Consider the following 26,883-nt stretch of genomic DNA (forward strand, 5'->3'; position numbering starts at 1 on the left):
CTGTTCAGTCATATTCCTCTCCCAAGTGCCAATAAAAAGATTCAGACTCTGAAAATATTTGAAGAGATTTATTCTGTGCCAAATATGAGTGACCATGGCCCATGACACAGCCCTCAGGAGATTCTGAGAGCATATGCCCAAGGTGGTCCTGCCACAGCCTGCTTTTATACATTTTAGGGCAGCATGAAACATCAATCAAACACATGTAAGATTTACGTTGATTTGATCTGGAACAGTGGGACAACCTGAAGCATGGGCTTCCAGGTCATGGGTAGATTTAAAAATTTTCTGATTGGCAATTGGTTGAAAGAGTTATCAATAGAGAGGAATGCCTAGGTTACAATAAGGGGTTGTGGAGACCAAGGTTTTATCATGCAGATGAAGCCTCCAAGTATCAAGCTTCAGAGACAATAGATTGTAAATGCTGATTAGCTCTTCCTGAATTCCAAAAGGGAGGAGGGCATAATGAGGCACATCCAACTCCCGCTTCCATTATGGCTGTATTAGTCCATTTTCATGCTGCTGATAAAGACATACCCGAGACTGGGCAATTTACAAAAGAAAGAGGGTTATTGGACTTACAGTTTCACATGGCTGGGGAGGCCTCACAATCATGATGGAAGGCAAGGAGGAGCAAGTCTCATCTTACATGGATGGCAGCAGGCAAAAAAAAAAAAAAAAAAAAAGGTTTCTGCAGGCAAGCTCCTCTTTTTAAAACCATCAGATCTCGTGAGACTCATTCACTATCAATCACAAGAACAGTATGGGAAAGGCCTGGCCCCATGATTCAATTACCTCTTACTAGGTCCCTCCCACAACACGTGGGAATTCAAGATGAGATTTGGGTGGGGACACAGCCAAGCAATATCAATGGCCTGAACAGAACAAGCTTTTCAGGTTAACTTTGGAATGCCCTTGGCTGAGAGGAGGGGTCCATTCAGAAGGTTGGGGAGCCTTAGAATTTTATTTTTGCTGTACACTAGTAACATATCTCCTGTGTGATAATGTCATAGATTAATTTGACTGTTTTTAAGCTTCATACAAATGAAACCACATTATATGTGCTCTTGTGGGTCTGGCGTCTTATGCTGAACAATAGCTTTATGAGATTCAATTATATTGTTGGAAATAGTCCTTAAAGATAAAGCACCTACCATTCAGCTTTCCAGCTGCTGAGCTTAGAATCTATAGGTGGAGAAACTAATGTTTCACTTCAATGTTAGGTTCTGAAAACGCTTTGAAATGCCTGTTTCACTTGTGCTAAAGCTTCTGATAACTGCTTCCTCTTTACCTGTGAATGCCATTCCCCTGGTAAGAACTTGTCATGTCTGAAACACTTTCTTGCAATCTAACATAAGAGACAGGAGCAGGAAAAGGGATAACTTTCTTTCAGAATTTACATGGAGTTGGAGGCACATCCAGAAATAGAATTTGGTGGCTGGTATACTTTAAGCCTTGCAAGCCTGCAAACTCTACTAATGGACTGAGCAATTGCTGTTTTTAAAGACCTCCCCTCTAATTACTACTCATACATAAGCAGTGGAAAACTTCCCTTCCCACATGCACCAAAAGGATGCTGTAGAAGCATTTGCATATGATTGTTTTCACAAAATGTGCTTAAGAAAACAGATTCTCCATTCAAAGATATCCCAGAGTCTACTATTCAAAAGTCACCTCTCACTTTCAGTGGTTGCTTTTTATCTTAATATCCCATTTCATTCCTTGTGATTTGTGTCTTCCTAACACTTCTGTGGATTTCTGGGGAACTTCCTTTCTTCTGACAAATCCACAGGGCATTCTAATTCTAAACATTTCTTAGTTTCTCTCTTATTAGCTAGCTTCATATTGATAACCACTATCATTTCCATCTCACCATGAAATGCCAGTGAGTGAGATGAAATGTCATTTCATACCTTTACTTGCAATTTTTATTTCATTTCTCATAAATTCTGTGCTGTATCTTATGCCCACTTTTCTATATTTTGTTATCTTTTAAAAAAATAGTTGAAGTTGGCTGGGTGCGGTGGCTCATGCCTGTAATCCCAGCACTTCGGGAGGCTGAGGCAGGCGGATCACGAGGTCAGGAGATCAAGACCATCCTGGCTAACATGGTGAAACCCCCGTCTCTACTAAAAATACAAAAAATTAGCCAGGCATGGTGGCGGGTGCCTGTAGTCCCAGCTACTCGTGAGGCTGAGGCAGGAGAATGGCTTGAACCCGGGAGGCTGAGCTTGCGGTGAGCTGAGATTGTGCCACTGCACTCCAGCCTGGGTGACAGAGTGAGACTCCATCTCAAAAAAAAAATTTTTTTTTTGAAGATTTAGTACCTATTTCCACTTATTTACATTTTAGTGGTCTTTTTTCTTCCTATTTCTAGGATCATTTTTTATATTAAGGAGATTAGCTCTTTGTCCGTAATATGTCTTTTGCTTCTAAATTTTCATTTGTGTTCTAACTTTACTTTTAGTGTTCTTTGCCATAATAAAGTTTTGGAATTTTATATCCTCAATTTAACAGTCTTTTCCTTAAGAGTTTCTGGATTAGTGTAATAATTAGATGGACCATTCCCAATATAAGTTTGTAAAATACAATGCTATATGTTCATATAGTTTTTATGAGCTAGATTATTGCATATCATTTTTGATGCATTTATAATTCATTCTGGGTATCATATGAGGTATGGAATCAAATTAATTTTTTCCCCACGCACATCATGCCCATTCATTCTATTTACAACATGGATCATTTTTTTCCCACACTGATTTGGGTGAAACCTTTGTTATATATTAAAGTATCCTATATTAGAATGTATTTCCAAATTTTTAAAATTCTGTTCCATTGGTCTATTCATGCATCAATAATACTCTGTTTTTAATTACTAAAACTTTAGTGCAACTTTTAATGCCTGAAGTACACTATCATTACTTTTTATTTTTAGAATATTCCTACTTGTACTAATTTTGGCATATGAACTTTAGGATTGACCTGTCTAGTTTGAAAACACAGCAAACAAAAATCACAACCACTAGCGAGTATTCTTGTCTTATTCCCGACTTCAGTAGGAATGCTTCTAATGTTGTCCCATTAAAAAATGAGGTAAACGGAATGAATGAGCAATTTTAGAATCATTTTTCAAAAGTAATCGTTGATTATTTCTTTTATAAACAAATGTTATATTTTGTTAAATGCTTTTTAGTTGTTGTAGAAAACTATGTGTGTATGTATGTATGTTTTCCCTCAGATCAATACATGTCCTGAATTTAATTAATTGTTCTCTTCATATGAAAACATCCTTAAAATCTTGAAATAAATCCCACGTGGACATACTATATTCTTTTCTGATGCTACCTCTGCCTGCTAATATTTTCTTTTAGATTTTTTTGAAATTCATTGTTTTTGCTCATCAATTTTGATATCACAATTATGCTTGCCTCATAACATGAATTTTAAACTTTCACTTCTTTTTCTATGTTCTGGAATGTTAAATAAATTATCTGCTTTTTATAGACTTGGCTAATTTCCTGTGGTACCATCTGGATATAGCACTTTTTTCAAATTTACCGTATTCTATGAAAATCAGTCTATTGAGATTTTCTGTCTCTTCTGAGGTCAATTTTGCTAAACAATTTTTTTCTGGAGCTAGTCTGTTTACCCAGGTTTTAACATATGGCATAGAGTTGAACAAAGTTGTATCTTAGGATTTTCCTTTTTTTTTTTTTTTTTGAGACAGAATCTCACTCTGTTGCCCAGACTGGAGTGCAATGGCACGGTCTTGACTTACTGCATCCTCTGCTTCCCGGGTTCAAGAGATTCTCCTGCCTCAGTCTCCCAAGTAGCTTGGATTACAAGCACCCACCATCATGCCCAGCTAATTTGTGTTTTTGTAGAGACAGGGTTTCAACACGTTGGCCAGGCTGATCTCAAACTCCTGATGCCAGATGATCCGTCTGCCTTGGCCTCCCGAAGTGCTGGGATTACAGGAGTAAGCCACCATGACCGGCCAGGATTTTTCTTTAATATCCTAATTTATGTAGCTAATTTTCTCTTCTCTTATTTTGTACAATTGTACTTTTTTCTTTTTCAGATTATCTTTTGATTTATCAGTTTTATTAGTTTTTAAACAGTTTTAGGTTTTGAAAATTTTTATTTATTTTAGTATTTTTCTGTTTTCAAATTTTGCTATCTTCATTAATTTTTCCTTCTGTTCTCATTTGGTTTAAATTTTCTGTTTTTTTTTTTCAAAATTTTCTAGTTAAATCGTTTCATTCTCATCTACTGACATTATTTAAGGCTGTGAACTTTGAGCAGGTTTATTTAGCATTATCTAATTATTCTAAAGTGATGTTTGAATTAGAAAACATTTTGATTGGCATTTCCTTTTTGATCTATGAGTTTCATGATCTTGCTGTTAATTTTTAGTTTTGTTGCACTATGATCAGAGATCATAATTAAACTAATAATGAAAATAAAACTAATTTTGGTTTTTTTGCACTATGATCTGTACTATTTGACATTTTAGAATATGTCAATGTTTTCTTTGTAGTCTCAGTTTTTAAGGTCAATTTTTAAGACTGGACTGTGGGCACTAGAAAACCAGCTTTTTCTCTATTTTCAGAGTATGTAATTTTAAATATAACAAATTTATTGTATAATTTAGTTCCTTTGAAGTTTTGCTTTTTTTTTTGTCACTGATCATCATCGACTGGGAAAGGTGAATTAAAGTTCAAACTAAGTGTGCATTTCTTTTTCTCTTTGTGTCTTTTGAAGTCTTTTAAATTAATAAATGCTGAATCTATGTTATTTGGAGGATATATGTTCATAATCATAATTGCATATTGTAAATACTCATTTTAGCATAATGAAGTTCTCTTCTTTGTCTTAATTTTGTGACATAAATTCTACCTTCTCCAATATTAATATTATGGCAACTTTTTTGGTATATAGATATATATCTGGTATACCTTTCTTGTCCATTTACTTATGTCTTAATATATGTTTAAATGTTGAAATGGTTATAGATTCATAGATACACAGAAATGTACAAGTGATTCACTTAACCTTTCCCTCAGCCTTCTCCAATGGTAACATCTTACACAAGTGTAGTATAATATAAAACCAGGAACAATCCACAGAGCTTACTCAGATTTTGTCAATTACATACGCATTCATTACTGTGAGCATGCATATAGGTTTACCTAATTTTATCATGTGTATAGTTTCTTGTATGGACCACCATAATCAAGATAAAAATTGCACAAGCACCATAAAGCTTCTTTGTACTACTTTTTTATTCCCCCCATCTTCACCCTATCTTAACCTCTGGTAGCTAACTAATCTGTTCTCCACCTCAATAATTTTGTTTTGAGACTGTTATCCTTAAAATCATACAGTATGTAAATTTAAGATCAGCTAGTTTCACTCACTTGAGGTTTATACAACTGTTATAAACTTGAGGTTTATACAAGTTGTCGAATGTAAAAGGAGTTTGTTCCCTTTTATTGCTGATTTGTATGTCAGATGTGAATGTGCCATTTTGTTTAACCATTCACAAACTGAAGAACATTTGGGTAGTTTCCAGATTTCAGCTATTATGAATGAAGTTACTCTATGGTTTGAATGTGCCCTTCAAAGTTTGTGTGTTGGTAACTTCATCTCCATTGCAACAGTATTGAGAGTGGGAACTTTAAGAGGTGATTAGATGGCTGGGCGCGGTGACTCACGCCTGTAATCCCAGCACTTTGGGATGCTGAAGCAGGTGGATCACAAGGTCAGAAGATCAAGACCATCCTGGCCAACATGGTGAAACCCTGTCTCTACTAAAATACAAAAAATTAGCCTGGCGTGGTGGCGCACGCAGTCCCAGCTACTTGGGAGGCTGAGACAGGGGAATCGCTTGAATCTGGGAGGCAGATGTTGCAGTGAGCCGAGATCATGCCACTGCACTCCAGCCTAGCAAAAGAGCAAGACTCCATCTCAAAAGAAGAAGAAGAAAAAAAGAGGTGATTAGGTATTGAGGGCTCTTCCCTCATTAATGTCATTATCATGAGTGTGGATATGTTATCTTGAGAGTCAGTTTCTTATAAAAACGAGTTCAGTCCCATCTTGCGCTCTCTCTCTCTCTCTCTTCATGCACATGAGTGAACACTGTCTTGCCTTTCCACCTTCCACCATGGGATGATGCTGCAAGAAGGCCCTTCCAGATGCCAGCTCCTCAGTGTTAGATTTCCCAGCCTCCAGAATCATGAGAAATAAATTTCTGTTTATTAGAAATTACACAGTATGTGATACTCTGTTACAGCAGCACAAAATAAACTAAGATAGAAAATTGGCATAGACAAGTGTGGCTGTTGCTGTAACAAATACCTGAAAATGTGCAACTGGCTTTGGAACTGAGTAACGGGTAGAAGCTGGAAGAATTTCAAGGAGCAGTCTATAATATGTCTAGATAAGATTGCCATACATGGCATGGTGATTCTGGTGATGACTCAGAAGGAGAACAAGAGGTGTAAGGAGAGCCTGAATCTTCTTAGGGATTACGAAGTGTTCATGACCAGAATGTTGGTGGAAAAATGGACAGTAAAGGCCATTTGGATGAATTCTTAAGTGGAAATGAGGGACAAGATATTGGAAATTGGAACAAAGCCATCCATGTTATAAAGCAGAAAAGAACTTATCTTAATTGTGTTTAGGCTTGAGGGCTTTGTAGAAGGCAGAACTTAAGAGCAATGAAGTAGAATATCTGCTGAAAGAAATTTCTAAATAAAATATTGAAGGAGCTGTGTGGCTTCTTTTAACTGCTTACAATAAAATGAGAAAGGAGAGCAGTGCTTAAGTATGGAATTCATAATTTAAAGGAAAACAGAATGTAAAGTTTGCAGCCTAGCCATACAAAGAACAAAAAAAGAGTGTGGCCAAGCAACCCTTTGATAAAGGAATTAGTATAGATAGAATGAAGACAAGGTAATTTTGTACCTTAGTAATATGTACAAAGGAATATGTTCCTTATCTGCTAGTATCAATGTTTAACCACTTAAAAGTGAAGTATAGAAACCTTGCTTCTGCCTAGCTCCCTTTGCTCTCTCCAATTTTTTTTTGTTGTTGTGGCAAAATACAAATAACATAAAATTTACCATTATTATTAACTAGTGCCTTCACAATATTGTACAACCATTACCACAACCTAGTTGTAGGACACTTTCATCACCCCAAAGGAAACTCTGTACCCATTAAGCAGTCACTCTTCATTCTTCCTCTTCCTAGTCCCTGGAAATCACTAATCTACTTTCTGTCTCTATGGATTTGCCTATGCTAGATATCTCTATAAATGGAATCATATAATTTTATGTCTATTACAGTATAATGTTTTCAAGGTTTATTCATGAGCCGCCTCAGCACTCCCTTCTTTTTTATGGCTGAATCATATTCTAGTTCAACCGCTTTGTGAAAGAGAAGCTGCAGCTGCTGAGTCATTATATATTTGTGTCCATTTAGGGATGGGACTATGATGAAGGGAATGAGTCAAATGAGGCATTCATTTCCAGCCCTAAATGTAAAAGTGTGCCAAAAAACTCAGTAACCATGATAAATAATACCTTAATATAACATTAAAAAATTAATTTCAAAAGACACCTACTGAACGAAATATCACAATTTTAAATAAAGACAGGATCAATATACTGATGTTTCCTTTTGACTTTGCCTTTAGTATGGCTTGGCACATCACTTTTATTGGTGCTACCCTTACTGAAAATTTTGAAATTTTGTTCATCACGCATTTTTACATTAATTTTGATTAAAAAAATAAGATATTAGGCCAGGCGCGGTGGCTCACGCCTGTAATCCCAGCACCTTGGGAGGCCGAGGCGGGCAGATCACGAGGTCAGGAGATTGAGACCATCCTGGCTAACACGGTGAAACCCCGTCTCTACTGAAAATACAAAACAATTAGCCAGGCGTGGTGGTGGGCCTGTAGTCCCAGCTACTCGGGACGCTGAGGCAGGAAAATGGCATGAACTTGGGAGGCGAGTTTGCAGTGAGCCGAGATCGTGCCACTGCACTCCAGCCTGGGTAACAGAGCAAGACTCTGTCTCAAAAAATAAAAAAAAAATAAAAACATAAGATATTAAGAACAGTATTTTTCTTGATTGCTGAGTTTTTTGGTGCCACCTTAAATTCGGCATGAGAGGAGACGGTCTCATTTGCCTTGTCTGAATCCTGGTCCCTTGTCTATTTATCCCTGCAAACCGGCTTGACCTTATATATGTTAACAAAACAAAATAGGACACCAGAAGGAAGAAGCAAGGAACACGATAAGATGATTTTTGAAGTGAAATTAAACTGGATTAAAAACTTAGTGAAAGTCTTGAAAAATAAAGCCCAGACAATCTTCAGGAAAATATAACCAAAGACAGTGATATAAAAATATGAAAGAAAATATATATATTTTTTAAATTAGGGAACTACATTAGGAAATAGAACATCAGACTATTAGAAATTCCAGAAGAACAAAATGAAAAACCCAATGGAGCAGAAGTATTTATTAAATAAGTAATATCAAAACACTTATAAGACCTCAAAGACACACTCCCCTCCTAGAAAGGCCCAACAAATGTCTATCTTAATAAATAATAAAAGATTCAAACTTAGTGATATCATTGTGAAACTTCAAAACACCAACAAAAAAAATACATCATGGGGGAAAAGGCAAAACAAATTACAAACAAAGGAACGAATATCAGAATGTCAACAGGTTATTGAAAGGACACGTTAGGAAGAGCCAGGGCATCGCTTGTTTGCCCTCCAAGATGCTCTGCCCATGCTGGCTACGTGCTGTGACTCATTGTGAATGAATGAATGATGTCGGAAAATAAAAATACAATAAACTTAAATGACACCTGTGGATGAGGTTACAGGGATAAACCTGAAACAGATAGTCTCCAACTAGAATTGCCATTGAGATTCTGAAATACTCAGATCAGGTGGGAGGTGAGTTCTATCCTTAGAATGCTGTGTGAACAGGACTCTCCCTTTGTCCATGTGGTTTCTTTCACAGTTATACACAGTGTAAGCTCTACAGGAGCTGGGACCTGGTCTGTGTGTTCATTAAGGTATATGTAGCAATGATTACATGGCAACGATTAGTCCTTCGTAATAACTTATTAAATGAATATGTGGAAGAGCATTTTATCTTTAAGGCTCATCACTTACTGTCCTATAAGGAAGGCAGATACCATGTAAACAAACTGTTCATAGGAAAGCTGGAAGTGCGGAGAATCCTGGAGTGGCATGAATCAAAACTGGCAAAGATCACAGAGGGATCCAATCTTTTCACGTGCATGTTGAGAATTTGGATGCTTCTCTTTGGCCCAATTCATGGTACACATTTAGTTTTAATGAATAACAAATACTTTAATAAAGCATTTGGGAGCACAGAACAATTTAATAACCCCCCAAAATGCTTACTATTAGGCCTCATTTCCAACACAGGCCCCTTTATTAGTTTTGGGTTTACTTGTATGTCTTCCAACAGTTTAAAATAACTGTTTCCAAGAAAAGTCAACACATCTATTTTCAGGGTTTGAAGAAAATATACTTTTGGCATTTATATAGTTTCTGTCTCATTTCGGTGAGTTTCTGGAATATATTTTTGTCTGCTTATTTCTAATTCCTGTAATGAATTGACTCTCTCCTTTCATACGTATGTGCCCGATACAGTGTTATGAACCCTGGAAGGCCTCAACTTAATGCTTTTTAATTAACTCATTGCCATTTCCATTCCTGGTTTCATTTGGAGTAAGAAGTGTCCTCCTGTCTTTAGCAGATGCCTTGAGGTACTTGACAGCACACTGTTGTGAAAAATTTTAACAGACCCACCAAGTAAAGTGAAGACTTCTTCCTTTTACCTAAAAGAAATGTCCCAATTTTAAAACTACTCCCAGATCTATCCATTCCCTGTCCCCGGGAAGAGGGAGCACAGCAAAGCTGTGTTATGTTTCTGCTTTAAGTCTTATGAATCTGATTTTTCATTTTTTTTAAATGTTTTCCTCTGGTAAATGTAGCAAACAAGTGCATGTGATTGATTCATTTCAGTGACTAAGGCAGTTTTGCATTAGAAATAGGCCAAGAAAAGTTTTTCAGAAGACCATTCTGGCAAATTGGACTTAGCACAGGATTTGACTTCAAAGGGCAAAATTAATGGTAAAGTGGGGAAAAAAAAACTATTTCCTTATGATTAAAAAGAAAGTGGTATATTGTAAATAGACTAGCACCATCATTCTAATGCAAAAAATGTTCCTCTCTCCTGCTCTGTTTCTGCATTCTGTGAAGAAAAGATGGAAGAGAGCAGAACCAATCACATCCTTAGAGTTCTTTTAGCCTAGGAAAACTTTAGGCCAATACTACATTTTTTTTTGCTTTTATTAATATTTTTAATTGACACATAATAATTATGCATGTTTATGGGGTACAGTATGATATTTCGATACATGTATACAATGTGTAATGATCAAATCAGAGTAATTGGCATATTCATATCTCAAACATTTCTCATTTCTTTGTGATGTGAACATGCACAAGCTGTTCTTCTAGGTATCTGAAAATATACAATAAATTGTTGTTAATTATAGTCATCCTACAGTGCTATAGAACACTAGAACTCTGGAACAGAATAGAGAACCCAGAAATAAATCCACGTATTTACAGCCAACTGAATTTTAATGAAGACGCCAAGAACATTCATTGGGGAAAGGAAAGTCTTTGCAATAAATGGTGCTGGAAAAACTGGATATTCGTATGCAGAAGAATGAAACTAGATTGCTATCTCTCACCATGTACAAAAATCAACTCAAAATGCATTAAAGACTTAAATGTAAGACTCAAACCATGAAACTATCAGAAGAAAACACTGGAGAAATGCTTCAAGACATTGATCTGGGCAAAGCTTTTATGGAGAAGATCTCAAAAACACAGGCAACTTAAGCAAAAATAGATAAATGGGGTTATAAGAAACTAAAAAGCTTCTGCATAGCAAAGGAAACAATCAACAGAGTGAAGAGGCAACCAGCAGAACGAGATAAAATATTTGTAAATTGTTCATCTGACAAGGAATTCATGTCCAGAATATACAAGGAACTCAAACAAAACAATAATCCAACTAAAATGTGGGCAAAGAATCTGAAAAACATCTCTCAAAAGAAGACATAGAAATGGCCAACAGGTATGTGAAAAAAAAATGCTCAACATTATTAATCATCAGACTGATGCCAATGAAAACTACATTGCAATGTCAACTCACCCCAGCTAGAATGGCTATTACCAAAAAGACAAAACATAGTAAGTACAGGACAGGATGTGGAGTAAGGGGAACTCCTATATAGTGTTGGTTGGAGTGTGAACTAGTACAGCCATTATGGAAACAGTATGGAGGTTTCTCAAAGAACTAAAACTAGAACTACTATGTGATCCAGCAATCCTATTAATGGGCATATATCTAAAAGAAAGGAACTTGATATATTATAGAGATATCTGCACTTCTGAGTTTATTTGCGGCACTATTCACAATAGCCAAGATATGGAATCAACGTAAGTGGCCAACAACAGATGAATGGATAAAGAAAATGTGGTGCACATATACACACACATATATACACACACCATGGAATACATACACTAAGCAATACTATTCGGCCATTAGAAAGAAGGAATCCTGTTATTTGCAGGAACATGGACAAGTTTGGAGGACGATGTTAAGTGAAATAGGCCAGGTGCACAAAGACAAATACTCATAATCTCACCTACATGTGGAAGCTAAAAAAGTTGATCTTGTAGAAGTAGAGTGCAGGTTAGTGATTACGAGAGGCTGGGAAAGGTGAAGGTGGGAGACAGGATAGCTGGAAGTGGGCTAACAGCTAGTGCTACTTTAAGTGAGATCTGTGGATCAGCTGTCAGTCCTCACAGTGGTGGTTACTGTTAACGAGACAAAGAACTTGCAAGGGAATGTAAATCTATTATTACATCACTAAATACACATTTTGACTCAGCTGAAATTCGCAACAAAACTTTCTTGATGAAGGAAGCAGCGTGTTGATTCACATTCTGGTGCAAGCTTCTTACCCCAGTTGAACTGACTGACAGTTTGGATAACACTAGTGTAGTCCATAGTAGAAGGAAAGCTGCTGAGCTGACTCCTGAAGAAGCCACTGGCTAGTTTTAGCTGCCAGCAATAGTGACACACTTAGCGAAGGTCAAGAAGAATTTATTTCAGGCATACCAACACGGGACCTCACGGAAACCCAAGGGGAGGAGCCATCATAGATTTAAGCCTCAGAAGCTAGATCCAGAGGCCGGGTCAAGATCCGAAGGACCGTAGCAAAGGCAGCAGCAAAAATGTGTGGACTTGCATGATGTTGGATTTTCCCCTAATTTGGTCTTCAGGTCTCTCTTTTGAGAGTGGCCATCATCCAAGATAGCCACTCCCTAGGAGAGCCCTGACCAGGACAGAAGTTGGGTTCAGGTGTGTTTGTCAGGTGAGATAGAGGAGGCAGCACAGCAAAACACGTGGAGAAACAGAAGCAGGGTTTTTTTTTGTTTTTTTTTGTTTTTAACTACTTACAGATTCTAGAGATAAGAGGGCTGCACACCTTACAGGGCCAAGGGCAAGATATGCACATTCAACCAGGCAGGTGTGGAGTGAGAGAGAGAGAGTGAGGGACCTGAGAGCGAACACCTTTACTGGGGTCCCGGGCATGACTCAAGCAGGTTTCTCATGGGGAGTTCTAAGGAATTCTTGCTGGTGGGATGGAAGGAAGCGGGCACGAGCTCTGGGGAGACATGCTGTGATTGAGAGGGGGTCACTGTGAAATATCTATGCAGTCCATGGCAAATATGGGGGTCAGTGGGTGTCAAGTAAGTTGTATCTAGTTGTCCCATACAAGGATAGTCACCAGGAGGTGGTTACATAAAGCACATATCTGACCACCTTGAGGAACTGAGAGGAGGTGGAGAATTGGAGACCGTGTCAAGGGTGACTGAGCCCTGCTTCTGGTATGAGAAAGTCCAACTTAAAATGAACCCTGAGGCAACATAAAATTGTAAGAATTCACTACACACACTGAATATGGTTCAATTAACATGATTTTGAGGCATTTCACTTCTTTGCTTTTTCTGACAGTTTCTGCTCTCCCCTGACTCTGGATCTTATAGTGCCCAGCACTGAATGAATTCAATCTAAAGACAATATTTGAGGTCATCTTTTTTCTTAATGACTTGCATCAGAAGGTAAAGGGAATTTGGAGTTATGAAACCTCTGCAGAGGGATTTTGGGAAATACAAGGGCTTAAGTGATGTATTGCTAGAATCCTTTACTTTCCATTGGCGGTGATTTCAAATAACATTTGATGAAGGTATAGAACACAGTACCAGTTACTACAGATAAGAGAAAGATGAAAAAGGAACGGTTTAAAATAGACCAAATTAATTACCTGAAGGACAGATCTACCTTGCAGATATGCTTTATCTGGCCTGCATGTTGCCTTTACACACACACACACACACACACATCTTTCCACACACATATATACATGTGTGGGCTTATGTAAACATACTTTGTGTGTGTGTGTGTGTGTGTATAGTGAAAGGGAAATTAAAACTTGGGACCCCAGTTCACTCTGCCAAAAGGAAAAAATTAAGCTGAAACCTGAGTCATGCAAAAAGCTGCCTTTCCTTTTGTTCCTAAGCAGACAGCTTACAGATCAAAGATTAAATATCTGCACAGGTAGCCACGTATGTTCACCATATCTTATGTAAAGTGCAGATTTACTGAGCGTCAGAGAAATACATCAATGACTGTTCCCCTACCTGTTGCTTTTCCCTTGCAACATGTGGATTCAGTAATGTGACCACACCCTCCCTCTTTCTCCTCCAGCCTGCTTTTCCCCTTTAAATACTGAAGCCCTCGAATTATCCTTGGAGAAAGGCACAGACCTGTCTTCTGGGCATGTGTCCTTAACCTTGGAAAAATACACTTCTAAATTGATTGAGAGCTGTCTCAGACACGTTTTGGTTCTCTCTCTCTAAATATAGAACCATATATATATATATACACACACACACATACACACACATATATAGAATCAAATTAGAATTTGCCCATATTCTATTGAGTTGACCTTTATGGATTCGTTTCCTGTGGCTACTGTAACAAACTAACAAACTTGGTGTCCTGAAACAACATACATTTATTTTCTCACAAATATGGAGGCCAAAAGTCTGAAATCAGTTTCACTGGGCTGAAATCCAGAGGTCTCCAGGGCTACACTCCCTCCAGAGACCCTAGGGGAGAATCCATTCTTTGAGCCTTCCAGCTTCGAGTGGCTGTGGCACTCTTTGACTTATGGTCACATGTCTCCAATCTCTGCCTCTGTGGCCCACGTCCTCCTCCTCTTCTGTGTGAGATCTCCTTCTCTTCCGGGTTGTAGAGACGCTCATTACTGCATCCAGGGCTGATCCTGATCATCAGGATCACTTCCCTACTTCTAGAAGCTTAATTTAATCACGTCTGCAAAGACCATTTTTTTTCATATAAGGCATATGCTCAGGTCCCAGAGACATCTTTGGGGACCATTGTTTAGCCTATAACACCATATGAAATTATTATTTGACTGTTATTGACCTATAAAAATAACTTCGATATGGTAAAACCTAACATTTGCCAGCAAATAACTCAAATGTTCTGTGAAATACCGGTTTCTGACTTTTCTTGAAAGGTGGGAAGATCTGGACGCACGGGGTCCCAGTCCTGAGTAGGAACATAGCTGGATGTTGGCAACGTCTGCTTCTGTTCATGGCTTACCTGTGACTTCCACACCGTTGTCCTGTCCATTTGCAGGACTTATTACCTCGGAATGGGTATCAGTTTGTAACCCTTGACTTTGAAGCCAGGCAAAGTTGCAACATTCACACTCATTTATAATACAAAGCATCAAGAACACCCTCAAAGGCAAGATATGTTTCATTGGTTCTCATGGGTTAATCAGGCAGAGATTGGGTAGGCTAGAGGTGAGGGCGTTCTAAGGAGGTGAGCAAAGCCTGGAACGTGTTAGCTGCTAAGCCACCTCAGGGCACTGGAATCTTCACTTCGTTAACCCTGGACCAGAATCAACCGAATCAGCAGCCGGACCATTCTCCATGCTTCTGGACGGCATGGGACGTTTGTTCCAACAGCAACTTGCAGACACAAATGATAACGCAAGAAATAATAATTCTCATTGAGGATGAAAAAGAAATACATAATTTTGATTGCTTTTATTGTGGTTCCTAAAATGCTGTTTGAGAAGGTTTCATATCATAATAATGTCAAACTCTATTATTTTTTGAAATTATAAATTATGCCTGATTGAAAATCTGTGGAGGACTAAATACATTTCATTTCAAAGAGGTAATATACTTTTCAAAAACATATTGTCAGTCACTAACAAGTGAGTTTAGCTAAGGTCAGGTTGACATTTTTGTAGCTTTTTCATTGAACCAAAGGGAAGAAAAGGGAGCAAAGATATGTGGTTTGTTCTCCCAGGTGAACCGGTGTCTTTGAGAAGTGGGGGAGTTATGCAACTCCCTTGTTTCTTCCTTACCCTCCTTCCTGCTAGGCTCTTTCTGTTCTCATGCCTGGAACAAATCTAGCCCATGCTCTGGGGGAAGGGGAAAATGAGGGAGGACAAAGGCTTGATATTTTTAATTAAACTATAATTATTTGGGTTTGAATAATCAAAGCGCTGAGGAGACAAGGTAAGCACCCCCTCAACTCAGAATCCCGGGCAAGAGAACTCAACAGCAAAAGGTCATGGCTATGATTTAATTAACTGTTTTCTCTTGAGAATTATAGTGTGGGTGTTAAGAGTCAAGTTTACAGGTTCTTCTCTGGGAAATAATAAGAGATCAAAGATACAGTTTGCCAAAGCCTTGAGCATGAAAACACATGGTTTTGTCTTTCTTTCTCCTCCATCACACTTTCAGTTACTATCTTATAGTTTTTTTATTCATTAAGTCAACAGATATTTCATGATTGTCTATGCCTGCCTGGCACTGGATATGATGGTAGAGATACTGCAGTGAAGAGAATTAGAATGGTGGTTCCCAGGGGCTAGGGGAGGGGCAATGGGGAGATTTTATTTCTTCTCATGGAAGAGTTTTAGTTTTAAAAGGTGAAAAAGGGCTCTGGAGATGGATGGTAATGGTTGCACAACAGTATGCATGCATTTAATGCCACAAAACTCTACACTTAAAAACAGTTAAGATGACACATTTTCTGCTATGTGCATTTTACCATAATAAAAATCATTGGGAAAACCTTTAAAAATATCCCTTGAAGTGTGGAGATTCTATTCCAGCAGGAAGAACAGATAATGAATAATAAGCCAAGGAAGTAAGAGAATAATCTTGTACATCAGAAGACAGGTGCCATGGCGGAGAGTGAAAGGAGTTATGGTGCTGGGGGATGAGTTGCAGCTTTAAGTGGGGTGACAAGATGGACCTCATGGAGAAAGTGACTTAGAGGAGGGGAGCAAGTGAGCCATGTGGATGTCTGTGGAAAGAAGGAAGAGTGTGTCCTGCAGAGGACAAAGGCCCTGGGGTGGGGAGCACCCTGGATGTGTTCCAGGAGCAGCCAGGAGGCCATTGTGCCTGGAGGGACAGAGAAAGTATAATAAGAAATAAAGTTAAAGCAGGCGCCTTACAGGCTGTGAGGGGATTTTGATTCTGACTCTAATGAGATGGGATAATATGTGGGATTTTGAGTGGAGAAGTATTATGATCTGATTTGTGTTTAACAGGCTCACTCTAGTTGCTATTTAGGGATTGGATGATGGTTCCTTCAGAGTGGTAACAGGAAGATCAGAGAGGAGGCTGGTACAAAGAGCCTCACAAGAGAGGGCAGTGGCCACCTTAGTGGTAGGACTGGAGGCAGATGTAGTTTTGAAGGTAGAGTCAGAAGAATGTGCCCACAAATATCTTATACTAATTAGAACCAAGAACATTCATTTTCACTGTATTCCAAGTTAATATAATAAAGCTTCAGGGGAAGGACCACGGCACAGAACAACAATAAAATGCGATGCCATCCTGTAAATATAATAAAATGAGCAAAACACGTTTAAAAATGAGAAAATATAATAATAGCACTGAAACTATGCATAGCTCCTATGAAGTGACCTCATTATTCACAGGATCTCTACCATGATGCTCTAAGTGACACTATTTCTCAGCCTCCCCCAACTAAATAAAGGAAACAGTGCCACATGCATTAGTAAATGTTACTGAAAATTCCCTGGGGAAACAGGAAAGAGTATTTATATCTCATGCACAAATTCTAAGAGAGATTTCTTAATTTTATTTTTGCCTATTGATTACAAGATTCTTCATCTTCATTCTCTGACCTCCCCTGACCCTCACCAGGGCCCCTTTACTGTTCTAAAGGGTTAAGGTCTGACTCTTAGCTTAGAATCCCCTCATACAAACAAACAAACAACAACAACAACAACAAAAAACCCAAAAAACAAAAAAAATTAAAAACCACACAAAAGCTAATGGGTTGTGCCCTTGCTCCTTAACTGCAGCGACAATCAACTGCTACTCTTATTCAAATATGACTCCAAGCTCTAATTCTCTATTCCAAGCAGTTTATTAAAGCATTAACACACCAAATGCAGGTTTTTTCTTGGATTGGAGATACTGCTGCTAAAAAAGTATAACATTTTCTATGTATTGTTATAAAAGGAAGTTTGCAACTTTATATCATAATTATAGATCATCAAACACATTGGAAAGTTTCTTCCAGAAATAGAAATAGAAGAGTCCATAAAATGACACAGAGATAGTGGTTTCCTGGAGCCAGCTCATACTGGCTCCTGAGAGCCCTTTGTGTACAGCTCTTCCCAACTTCACATTCAGTGATACCGTGTTGGAGCTTGACATCAGCCATGGTGGCAGTGTTTACACTACAGGAACCATAGCACTGCAAATCAAGACTTCTATTTTTTTCCCCTAGAATTGATGTACCAACATACCACTGCATGCAGTTCTTGCTAGAAGAGATGGTAGCAAAAATTATAAAAGCCTCACTTTTACTCCCCAACTTGGAATGAAGCAGATTGAGAAGTCTGAAGAAAAAGTCTAGATAAAAATAGAATAGAAATCATATATGAAAAGCTGTGTGTTGAGTCCATCTAAATATAGAATGAAAATTAAATGACTTGAGACTTCTGGTTCTTCCAAGATGCAGTAGCCCATTTCTCCCAGGTCTTTGGACACAATACAAAGATACAGAATTTCTCAAAGGTAAAAATAAGGCATGCCCACAACTCGGGATTTGAGGAACGACATGGGATTTGAGGACCCACATGAAGGTGAATTCCCTGGGTTTCCCTAATGCCTCCCATGTTCTCCTGATGGGACGCTGCAGAGGCCTCCAACCCAACATCATCAGCAGACACAGGTGCATATTCCCCTGGCCAAAAAACTGGGGAAGCGGTGACCCCCATTGACAAAAAATCTGTTTGATAATATCTGCCCCGCTTCTGGTAACACACAAATGGAATAACTGCACCTCCCTTTCTGGGGGTTCAGTGCATTGTGCAGGAACTTTATGTTGCAAAAACCTCACCTTTCACCAAAGCAGGGTGGCATGCTCTGATTCCCCTACCAGGTGGTATCTTCAGGGCTGAGCATGGAGATAATCTTTCCCCACCTGGGAGAAGGAGGTCATGGCAACATGACTGTTGTGTGAGCAGCTGATCTTACACTTCCTGCCTGGTGGAAGCCGGCCATGCTACACATCCCTAGTCAGGATATTGTTAATGGAATCCAGTGGGGAGCTGAGGCTTCACCTCCACTTGGCAGCAATGGGATTTGATAAGAGGCTCACTAGGCAAAGGTAGTTACCATTTGGTTTCTCCATCCTCCCTCCTGTGTCAGCAGGGCCCAGTGAAGAGTCTTACTCCAACTTGGCTAAACAAGACTAAACAAGGTGGTGCAAAGCAGGGCTGGTCAGCACACCTATTCTCCACCTCCATCCTGCCCATATGAGTGTGGCCCAGTGGGGAGCTGATCCTTTACCCAATGCAGGATCAAGACAAGAGAAAGTGGTGTGATGCAGCACTCTGCTTCTACCCCCAACCCATCACCATGTCCTGTGGGGAGCAGAAACTCCACGTCTCCCTAAAACCTGTAGGGCTGAATGAGCTTAGAGAAGGCGGAACTAGTTGGCACTCTGTTTGCCCTCTCCCTGTGGTGCTAGTGGCGAACTGAGGTTCCGGACTTGCCTTTCAGCAGCAAAGCAGTGTGAGTAAGTTCTCTGCTTCCCCCTCCCTGGTGGCAGTGAAGCCCACCAGGGAGTTGATCTCATCCCCCTGCTAAAAGGTAACGTGGTATGTGAGTCAGTGCCCCACTTTCCCTAGGAAGGTATCGGGGGGGCTGAACTCCCACACAACACATCTTCATTGAGGCAGTGTGAGTCAGTGCCCCACTTTTGCAAGGGTGGGGTCAGCATTGCTCTGTGTGAAGCTGAACACACTTACCCACCCAGCCCTCCTGCTACACTCCAACAAGGGCACTACCTGCTATTAAAGAAAAAAAAAAAAAAAAGATTAAATAAGGATCTGGTGTCCTAAATATAATATCTAAAATATCAGTGCCCCACTTTTGCAAGGGTGGGGTCAGCATTGCTCTGTGTGAAGCTGAACACACTTACCCACCCAGCCCTCCTGCTACACTCCAACAAGGGCACTACCTGCTATTAAAAAAAAAAAAAAAAAAAAGATTAAATAGGATCCTGTGTCTCTAAATATAATATCTAAAATATCCAAGATATACTTTTTAAAAAATCACTAGTCATGCCAAGAATCAGGAAAATGACAACATGAATGAGAAAAGATAATCAGCAGATGCTAACAATAAGATGAATCCAATGCCATATAAGAATCTAAAAAGAATTTTAAAGAAGTCATCATAAAAATTCTTCAAAAATCAATTATAAATTTTCTGGAGTTAACGAAAGATTAGAATATCTCTGCAAAGAAACAGAAGTTATATATATATATATATAAAGAACCCAATGAAGTTATCAGACAGAAAAATATAATAACTGAAAAAAGACCTTACCAGATAGGTTCATTATAAAATGGAGATTACATAGAATACCATCAGTGAACTGGAGGGCAGACTGATAGAATTTACTCAATCTGAACAACAAAAATAAAATTGACTAATAGAAGTGGAACAAAATCCCAGGAACCTGCAGAACAATAACAAAAGATCTAATATACATGTTATTGAAGTCTCAAAAGCAAAGTATATATAGAAAGGTACTAAAAAGGAATTCAGAGTAATATGGCTAAAACATATCCCAAATTTTGTGAAAGACATAACACATTACTTATAGGGAAATGCTAATTTTTTTGTTTTTTTTTAAAGAAACAGGGTCTTACTGTTGTCCAGGCTGAACTCAAATACCTGAGCTCAAGTAACCCTCCCACATCAGCCTCCCAAGTATCTGGGACTACAGGTGCACATCACTGGACCCAGCTAATAAAACATTGATTTACATGATAGCAAGTTTCTCATCTGAAACCATGGAGACCAGAGGAAGTTGCACATGTTTCAAATTTGGAAAGGAAAACAACTGTGAGTCTTGAAAATGTGTCTGGTAGGCCGGACGTGGTGGCTCACATCTGTAATCCCAGCACTTTGCGAGGCTGAGGCAGGCAGATCATGAGGTCAGGAGATTGAGACCATCCTGGCTAAAATGGTGAAACCCCATCTCTACTAAAAAAAAAAACAAAAAATTTGTCGGGTGTGGTGGCATGCACTTGTAGTCACAGCTACTTTGTAGGCTGAGGCAGGAGACTCGCTGGAACCCGGGAGGCGGAGGTTGCAGTGAGCCGAGATTGCGCCACTGCACTCCAGCCTGGGCGAAAGAAAAGAAAATGTGTCTGGTGAAAATATCTTCCAGGAATAAAGCAGACATAAAGGCATCTTAAGGCAAAGGAAAACCAAAAATAACTTACTGTTTAAGGAGATTGGTTTATCCCCTTAAAAATGACTAGAGGAAGTTTTCTAAACAGAAAGGAAACAATAGAAAATGTGGAACTTGAGAAAGGAAAGAACAACATTGGAATGAGTAAAAATTGGGGAAAATTTTACAGACTATTCCACGTCACATGCGTTACTTAACTCATATGTGGTTACTGAAGCAAAAATAATAAAACCATCTGATGTGGTATTTAATATATGTAAAAGAAAAAACTCAATATAAGAAGATTTTACAGTGGAAGAAGGTAAAGGAAACTAAGCGAAAGCAAAGCTTGAAGTAGTGAAACTTCAATACCAGTAGACTGTAATAAGGTACATATGTATATTATAACATCTAGAGCACTCACTGGAAAACTATAAAAAACTTTGTGTTCAAAATGAGTATACATAAATCAAGATGGAATCCTAAAAATATAAGTAAGTCACAAGAAGGTAAGAAAACAAAGGAGTGAGAATTAGAGGGAACAAACAGGAATTAAATCATGAAATGAGAAATTAAATCCTACCTTTTAACAATTGCCTTAAACAGTTTAAATACACTGGTGAAAAACATACTTTGACAGAATGTGGATAAACAATATGCTGTCTATATGAAGTGTATTTCAGATGTAATGAAATGTTAATTATAAATAAAAGGATGGAAAAATACCATGCAGACATTTCATTTTTTCAAAACACGGGAATGACCACATTACTAACACATTAAGTAGGCTTTGGAGCAAAGAAAATTACCACAGACAGAGGAATATTACATAATGATGAAAAGATTAATCCATCGGGGGAAAAAAAAGATCCCAAATGTACCAAACAGCAGAACTTCAAAATACACGAAACAAAAACTGATAGAACTGAATGGAAAAATAGGCAAATCTGCAAATAAAGTTGGGGACTTCATCAATCACTCAGCCATTGATAGAACTACTAGACAGAATATTAGAAGAGATTTTTTAAAAAAATACATACTATCAACCAACAGGACTTAATTGGCATATATAGAACAAACCACTCCAACAGCAAAATACGCATTTTTTTTCCAAGTACCCATGGGATCCTCACCAAGATAAATCATGCCCTGGGCCTCAGTATAAGAATTAAAATCATAGTGAGCATGTTCTCTGAACATCACAAAATCAAACCAAAAATAATAACAGAAAAATTAACAGAAAAATCTTCAAACACTTGGAAATTAAACAACACACTTTAAAATAATTAATGGGTCAAAGAGGAACTTTCAAAAGAAACAAACTTAAAAACACTTAACATAATAAAAATGAAACATACCATATGAAAATGTGTAAGATGCAGCTAAAGCAGCGTTAAAATTGAAATGTATAGCTAAATACTTACACTAGAAAATAGAAAACCTCCCAAATTAACAAAGTTCCTACCTCAAAAGAATAGAAAAAGATGAGAAAAGTAAACCCAATATGAGAAGAAGGAAAGAAATAGTAAAGAGTGGAATCAATAAAACTAAGAACAAGAAAACAATAGAAAATAGAAAATAAAAAAAAGAAACAGAAAGCTGACTTTTTGGGGAAAAAAATTAATTTCTAGCAAGCCTGACAAACATAAAAGGAAAGATGAAACAAATAATCGACATCAGGAATAAAACAGGAGATATTTCTACAGATCCTGCAGCAGTTAAAAGTATAATAAGGAAATACTATAATCAACTTTTAGCTCATAAATTTGACAACTGAAAACAAATTGCGCCAATTGGACCAATTCCCCAAAAGCCAGAAATCACTAAAACTCAGTAGATATTTTAGGTAAAACAGGTAATTTGAATATTCCTATAAACATTAAAGAAATTGAATTTGTAATTTAATATCTCCCGCCAAAGAAGTCATTAGGCTTAACTTGTTCTTACTAGAGAAGTCTACCCAACATTTAAAGATGAATTAACATTAATTTTCCACAATCTCTTTCAGAAAATAGAATAGTAGAAAGCACTTTCCACTTATTTTGCTAGTCTAGTATTACCCAAATAACAAAACCAGATAGTACAAAAAAAGTGAGAGAATACTAAAGTCCAGTATCCCTTATGAACATAGGAATAAAAATCTTCTACAAAGTTTTAGCAAATTAAATCTAGCAAAGTATAAAAATAAGTATATGTCACGGCCAAGTGAGATTTATTCTAAGCATGTAAGTCTGGTACAATCTTTGAAAAATATCAATTGATATAATCCATTATACCAACAATCTAAAAAGGAAAATTATATGGTCATACTAGTTGGCAAAGAAAAGTATTTGACAAAAACCAACACCAATTTACGATAAAATCACTCCACAAATGAAATAGAGGACGAACTTTCTAAACAAAATGAAGAGCATCTATTAAAAAAAAAAAACCCTACAGCTAACATTACACTAAATGATAATAGATTGCATGCTTTACCTCTCAGATCAGCAACAAGGCAAGTATGTTTGCTCTCACCACTCTTACTTGCTATAGTACTGGAAGTTCTAGCCAGCATTTAAGACAAGAAAATAATTAAAAGGCAGGAAAGGAAAGGAAGAAATAAAATTGTTTCTATTTGCAGATAATTTAATTGCTTACACAGAAAATTCCAAGAAACCTACAAAAAAAATAACAACACTCAAACTCTCAGAACTAATAAGTGAGTGCAGCAAGTTTGTAGGATACAAGGTCAATGTGTGAAAGACAACTGCATTTCTATGTGCTGTGAACAAGCAAGTGGAGACTAACATAAAATGCATAATATAATTTTCGTTTGCTCAAAAAAAATATGAAATACTTAGGTACACATCTAACAAAACATGCATAGAATGTGTATGCTAAAAATTACAAAATACTGTTAAAGTTTTTAAAAGACCTGAATAATTATAGTGGCATACCATGTTCATGAATTGGAAGACTCAAAATGCTAAAGATATTATTTCTCCACAAACTGACCTACAGGTTTAACGCAATTCCTATAACAGTCTTTTTGGAGACATAGGCAAGCTTATTCTAAAACTGATATAGATAGGTAAAGATCCTAAAAGACTGAAGATAATCTTGAAAAACAAGAATAATATGGGAGAAGTAACTCTTGCTGCAGTAATAAAGAGTGTTGTATTGGTATTGCATTAGCAGGGAGATAGACATGTAAATTAATGGAACTGATTAGTGAACCCAGAAATAGACCTGCAAAAATATGCCCAACTGGTTTTTTGACAAAGGTGCAAAAACAAATCAATGGAGGAAAAGATAGACTTTTCAACAAATGTTGCTGGAGCAATTTCATATCCCAGACTAAGAAAATGAAACTCAACCTAAACCTCACACTTTATGTAAAAGTTAATTCAGAATTGATCACAAACTTAAATGAAAACTCTGGGTTCTGAGCTAAGCAAAAACTTCTTAGACTTGACACCAAAAGCATAATTTATAGAAGGAAAAATTGATAAATTAGACCTCATTAAAATTAAAAACTTTTATTCTATGAAAAACCCTGCTAGAAGGATGAAAATACAAGCTACACAGAAGGGTAACATTTGCAAATCATGTATCCAAAAAAGAACTAGTGTCTAGAATCTATAAAGAACTCTCAAAATTCAGTTGTAAAAAATACCAAAATATTCCATTAGAATATGAGTAAAAGTCATAAATAGACATTTAACTTAAGATGATAAGATTGATCAACATCATTAACCATTAGGGAAATGCAAGTTAAAATACCAGTGAAATATCACTATGCACATGTTAGAAAGGTAAGATTTAAAAAACTACAAAATCAAATGACAAATATGGAGACACTAGATTGCTCATATATTGCTGATGAGAATACGAAATGATTTAACCACTAATACCAATATACAGATACAACCACTGTGGATTAGTACACAGCACTTTCTTATATAACTAGTTACACTTTGGAAACTTTTTTGAAAGAAATGGAAATCTATGTTAATGCAAAAACCTGTGTGTAAATATTAATAGAAATTTTATTTGTAATAGCCCAAAACAGAAAATAACCCAGATGTCTTTCAATAGGTAAATGATTAAACATACAGTGGTTTATCCATATCATGGAACACTATTCAATGACAAAAAGACACAAATGATTAATATATATACAGTAACCTGAACTAATCTTCAGAGAATTATGCTGAATTAAAATAGTCAATCCCAAAATGTCACATACTGTATGATTCCACTTATATAGAATTCTTGAAATAACAAAATTACAAGAGTGGAGAACAGATTAGTGGTTGCTTAGGGTCATGGGTGGGGGAAGGAGGATGTGGCTATGAAAGAGTGACATGAATTATTATCATGGTGGTGGAACTGTTCTGTGTAAATGTCAGTATCCGGGTTGTGATATTGTTCCATAGCTTAATAAGACATTGCCATTGCAGGAAACTTGTTAAAAAGTACAGGGAATCTCTCTGTATTTCTTTTTAACAAATATATGTAAATCTCTAATTATCTCAAAGTAAAAAGTATAACTTAAAAAATTTGATGGAAAAAAATTAAACCACTCTGGGATTATGATTACAGAACAGAACATAAATTGCAAAATAGTCATGAAGAAAAAATAATGTAATTTGGAAATGAGAAGTCTTTAGTGAGGATGAGGAAGAGAGTTTAAGAGCACCAATTTTAGCATTTTTCATAGAATACAGTCAATTAATTTTAGAACCTTCTTCAAAGAAATAATACATAATAAGGTGATAAACATTTGTGTATGAATCAACAACTTTAATTTCTTTTTGTTGTTAAATTTCAGTAAATTAAGACAATTTCTATTTAAAATGCAACATGTGGAATGGGTGTGGGGGCTCACATCTGTAATCCCCTCACTTTGGGAAGCCGAGGCAGGTGGATCACTTGAGGCCCAGAGTTCGAGACCAGCCTAGCCAACATGGTGAAACCCCATCTGTACTAAACACACACACACACACACACACACACACACACACAAATTAGGCAGGTGTGGTGGTACACACCTGTAATCCCAGCTACTTGGGAGGCTGAGGCATGGGAATTGCTTGAACCTGGGAGGTGGAGGTTGCAGTGAGCTGAGATTGCACCACTGTACTCCAGCCTGGGTGATAGAGTGAGACTGTCTGAAAAAATAAAAATAAAAATAAAATAAAATAACATGTCATAAAATAAAATAAAATGCCACATACGTAGTTTGATTCCATGTTGATTATTTCTGTATCTGCCCATTTATCCTAATTTGGGTAATGAATGATGTTTAATTCCTCTTAATAATAGAAATTTAGAGAGAGTCAGATTTAGGATGAATTTTTACTTTGTAATTTTCTGTGACGTTTGAATTAGTCATACAAAAATGTCTTACTTTTCCAAAAGAGTCACTGAATAGAGATCAAAATTTAAAAAAAAATCAATTTTCAAAGTAACAGAAAAAATAAAAATAAACAAAATACCTAGGTGTAAACATAAATGACTTAGAAATAGATATCTCAATCATCTTGATATTGAAATTAACATAAAAAGAATTTAAAATAGTTGACTAGTCTATTCAGGAAATTAGAGGAAAACAATGGAGTTTCATGAGAGATTTAGTATGTTTTTAAAAAGATCAAATAAGAAATTTAGAACTGAAAAATACACATCTGATATTAAGAACTCAATGATGTGTTTAAAGTAAAATAGATACAACCAGACAAGATTGGTAAATGAAGTCAGTGAAAAAATTTCAGACTAAAGTTTAGAGAGAGAGAGAGAGAAAAGGTAAGAACTATAGAAAAAAACCTGTGAGAGCTACTTGGAAAACAGTAGGTATAGTGTAAAATATACGAAATTCGGCCAGGCGCGGTGGCTTA

Source organism: Mandrillus leucophaeus, unplaced genomic scaffold, assembly GCF_000951045.1.
Source record: "Mandrillus leucophaeus isolate KB7577 unplaced genomic scaffold, Mleu.le_1.0 Scaffold847, whole genome shotgun sequence".
NCBI classification, from domain to species: Eukaryota; Metazoa; Chordata; class Mammalia; order Primates; family Cercopithecidae; genus Mandrillus; species Mandrillus leucophaeus.